General features: G+C 37.9%; 1 pseudogene; it reads right to left on the reverse strand.

Moving 5' to 3' along the window:
• Nucleotides 1-2,464: 2,464 nt before the first annotated feature.
• On the reverse strand, nucleotides 2,465-2,730 carry LOC125106938 (protein LTO1 homolog; annotated as a pseudogene).
• Between the last annotated feature and the right edge of the window lie 2,028 nt (nucleotides 2,731-4,758).

Raw genomic sequence — 4,758 nt, forward strand, 5'->3', positions numbered from 1 at the left:
ACCACGGAACTCAAGTAGAATGAAAATTAAGTGGAATAACTGTCTCACTTTGCTGAAGAGCAGATTGGAATTCTTGGCTGGTAGACTTCCTGGAATTTGTTGGGGAGAGTACCTAAGAAGAAAAAGCTTCACAGGGGGGAATGCCTAAAAGTCTGTGTGGGGTTTTATTTCATGTCCTTAAAAAATCATTGAGATGCATAGACTCAAGACAAGGTACCAGAGATTTCTTGATGCAGTGATAGGAGATAGAGTTTCAGTCTGATCAGTAGAGAGACCTCATGAAAAGACTTCAGTATTTAGCTGAGACTCCATACTGTGGAGTAAGGAATATGTACCAGGACTAAGTTTAAACTTGAAATAGAACCACCTTAACAAAAATTAAACCAAGCTTAACAAACTCAAATATACCTACCAATAATTCAATTGCTTGCTAGCAGAAATTTAACATCTCTTAAAAGAAGTTCATGCAATCTAGACTCCCTGCAGCACATCAACCGCAATGATAAAACAATTACTAGACAGGCAAAGAAACACGAAATAGTGGTTCGTAGTCAAATCATAAATCAGTCATTAGGAATAAACCCCAAGGTGACATACATGTTTGAATTAGCAGGCAAGAACTTTAAAACAGCTATTATAAATATGCTTAAAGACTAAAGGAATGCATGCTTACAATGAATGAACAGCAAATAAATCTCAGCAGAAAATTGGAAGCTATGAAAAGTTGCCAAAAGAAAATTCTACAAGAGATAATAGTATATTTGAAATAAACAAAATATCACTGGATGATCCTAGTAGCACATGCAAAATGGCAGAAAGTGAGCTAATTTCAAAACAGAGTGCTTTAAATTATCTAATATAAAGAACAGGGGAAAAGACTGAAAAAATGAATAGAACCATAATGACCTGCCAGACCTTTCATAATGATTAAAGGATCAATTTCAATTCATCATTCAACATAAATGTGTGTGTTCCTAATAACAATGTGAAACAGAAACTTACAGAACTAAAGAGAAATAGACAAATTCACAACTATAAGTTGAAAATTTAAATAACCTATTCTTAATAATTGATAGTACAAGTAGATAGAATATAGTAAGGATAAAGAAAATCTGAGCAACCCTGTCTCTAACCTAATTGACATTTGTATAATACCAAACCCAACAATAGAATCACATTCCTTTCTAGTGCAAAAACAAAACAAAATGAAACAAAACAAAAAACCAAGTTAAAAAACCTACCCCACAACCCTCCAAAAACAAAGAACCTGCAGCCCAAAACCATTCAACAGGATGGACGATATACTGGGCTATAAACCAAAAATGGAATTAAATTAGACATGGACAATATTGAGGTATTAAGAAAAGTCCCAAATACTTGGAAATTAAAGAACACACTATTAAATAACGCTTAGGTCAAAGACGAAATCCTAAGGGATCCAGCAATCTTTGTGGCGATAGGATCTGCAGTGAGGCGGGCACTGTCTGCAGCAGTGCACAAGCACGCAGTGTGGCCCTGGAACTCAGGTGGGACAGAGATGAGGGACGTGCGCAGAGACACATACGTCTGCAACAGTGCGGCAGGATCCCAGGTCTCGTCCCTCACCAGCTGCAGCGATTTCTCACTCCCTCAGCACAATGTGACAGTAACCAAAATGAGAGGGAAGAAAATACCAACTCCAACCTTGAGTATCCTGGCAGGCTCTCAGAACCACAAACTTTCATAGAACAGCAGTAATCAATAAGACATTTTGGAAAGATTTCAGGAACTGATATGGATTCGTGGCTTCCCCTTTATTAACCTCATGCATTACTTTCAGCTGCGCTGCCTCCAGCAGGAGCAGGTGGATCTACCAGCAACCTTGAGGGAGCCACCCAAGGGTGTGCCCACTTAAGGGCAGAGAGAAACTCAAGAACCACTGACCCAACCACTTGCTCCATCAATTTGTACCTTAGCGTCCATACAGATGCCTTTTAAGTATGGGCATAGACAAAAAAAGAATTCGTATTGAAGGAGAAACACACTGTCTTCAATGTAAGGGTGAACTTTCTGCATACAGAACAGTAGCCTAACACTTAGTCTTTAGCATAAAATATTCTCCCCCTTAACCATTTTCATGCTGCATAGCACCACTGCCCTCTGGAGACAGTGGGAAGAGCATGCCCAGGCTCCCTTTGAACTCCCGCTCAGCCAGATGCCCACGTCAACTGGCCACAGTGGATTCATTCCCCATGGCTCCACAGAGCACAGTGTGGATGTGTGCACTGCAGACCTGAGAGCAGCGACCCAACTCCAGGGCTACCATGTGCTTTTCCAGAGCAGGCTGCACCAGATGGTGGTGACAGCTGTGTGCAGGACTGGAGTGCTAGCTCTGCTGCGGGTGCCCCCGGACCAGGCAGTCCCTGTGAGTCTTGGTTTCCTCATATCTTTTCCTTGATGTTCTGTCTTTGTTCATCTAGCATCCTCAAACTGAAAGTCCAGGACCTTCCAGACTAATTATAAAGTCTGGCTGAACATTTAATAATGAACAAAATTGTCTTTCTCCGTGGTGCAACTGTGCAGGAGAGCTCTCCAAGAGAAAGCGTGCCCTTGACAGCACGCAATCTTAGATCCAGTTGTAGCTCCATGTCAGGTCACATATTGTCTTCGTTCAGTCATATCCAAACTGTGGTCTTCTTCATAGCCTTCCTGATATCCTTCCCTATGAAACCTCTCATTTGCCATCACCATGGTGTGGAATGTGTGAACTCCCCACAGATGGCACCTGGCTGGCCCTCCCCGCCCAGCTCAGCCAACCTGCGCCACTGCCACCAATAAGGTTCTAGCATCATCAGCTCACACCCTCCTCGAGGCCAGGCTGCGACTGCCGGCAGCAGTGCAGAGCCAGAAAATAAGAGTTTTAAAAGCAGTGGCTTAAGTTTCTACCCTAGGAAGTACAAACAAACAAAACATAACTGAGCAAAATAAAATAAGAATAAATTAATTGAAGAGCCAAATTTGGTTTCTTAAAAAGATTGATAAACATCTAGGAAGATGATCCAGAAAAAGAGAAAAAAATTACCAAGATCAGTAATGAAAGAGGGGATTCACTACAGATTTTTTTTTTTATATTCCTGAAAGCATCTTTTTTTTAAAATTTTTTTTATTTTTTCAGCATAACAGTATTCATTATTTTTGCACCACACCCAGTGCTCCATGCAATCCGTGCCCTCTACAATACCCACCACCTGGTGCCCCCAACCTCCCACCCCCCACCCCTTCAAAATTGATTCACTACAGATTTTAAAGGTGTTACAAGAAAATGTAAGAATATTATAAGCAATTTATGCCAACCAACTGGACTAGGCAGGTGAAATGGACAGGTAGATTCACAAATGAATTCTATCAAGCATTTAAGGAAGAAATACCAATGTTTTGATTTGGTGAGTTCAGTATAATCTTTGTAACAGAACCTGGTATCAACAGAAAGAAAAATTACAGACCAATAGTATTCGTGAACATAGCTGCAAAATTCCTTGTCAAAATACAGCAAATAGAATCAAACAAAGCATAAAGACTATATTATATCAAGACCAAGTGGGGTTTATTCCAGCAATGCAAAGTTTAACATTGCAAAAGCAATGAAGGTGGTTCACCATATTAACTGAATAAACAACAAATTGTATAGTCACTATAGTTTTTATTGTAAAAAAAAATTGACAATATTAAATATCCATTCATAATAAAATGACCAGCAAATGAGAAATAGAACTTTCTCAACATAAAAAAGGGCATCTATGTAAAATCTATAGCTAACCAATTTAATCATGAAAGACTGGATGCTTTTCCCCTAAGGTAAGTGACAATGCAATGATTTCTGCTTCGATCATTTCTATTCAGCAAAGGAAGTCAAAACTGGTCCTGTAAGAGAAGAGAAAGAAATAATATCATAAATATTGGGAAAAAAGAAAACCATAATTATATATAATTATCTATATATATTTATTATATATATAATATCTATATATATTATATATATACATAATTATCTATATAGAAAATTCTAAAGAATTCACAAAGCAGTTACTAAAAATATTGAGTAAATTTCCCGACTGTAAAACACCAGGTCAATTAGATTATGTTTCCTAAATAAGAATATGAACTTAAAACTCTTTCATATTTACCATATTTGATGAAAACATTAATATTTAGGAATATGTTTTAAAAAGTGGAAGATTTCTATAGTAAAATTTACTAAAATTCCTAATATAAAGAAAACCTAAATAAATGGAGAGTTATTCCATGTTCATTAATTGGAATTAAGTGTTGTAATACTGTAATACTAAGTAATACTGTTGTCTGTTCTCCCCAAATTAATCTATAGAATGAACAGAGTAACAGCAAACTTTTTAATAAAAATTGACAATATTAGGGGCGCCTGGGTGGCTCAGTGGGTTAAGCCGCTGCCCTAGGCTCAGGTCATGATCTCGGAGTCCTGGGATCGAGCCCCGTATAGGGCTCTCTGCTCAGCAGGGAGCCTGCTTCCTCCTCTCTCTCTGCCTGCCTCTCTGCCTGCTTGTGATCTCTGTCAAATAAATAAATAAAATCTTTAAAAAAAAATTGACAATATTATTCTAAAATTCATATAGAAATTTAAATGTCACAGAAAAGTCAACATATTCTTGTTAAAAAAACTAATAAATTTGGAATACTTCTAATACCTCACTTAAAGAATTACTATAAAGCTACACTAATCAAATAGTGTGGCACTTGCATGAG

Source organism: Lutra lutra, chromosome 8 (assembly GCF_902655055.1).
Source record: "Lutra lutra chromosome 8, mLutLut1.2, whole genome shotgun sequence".
NCBI lineage: Eukaryota > Metazoa > Chordata > Mammalia > Carnivora > Mustelidae > Lutra > Lutra lutra.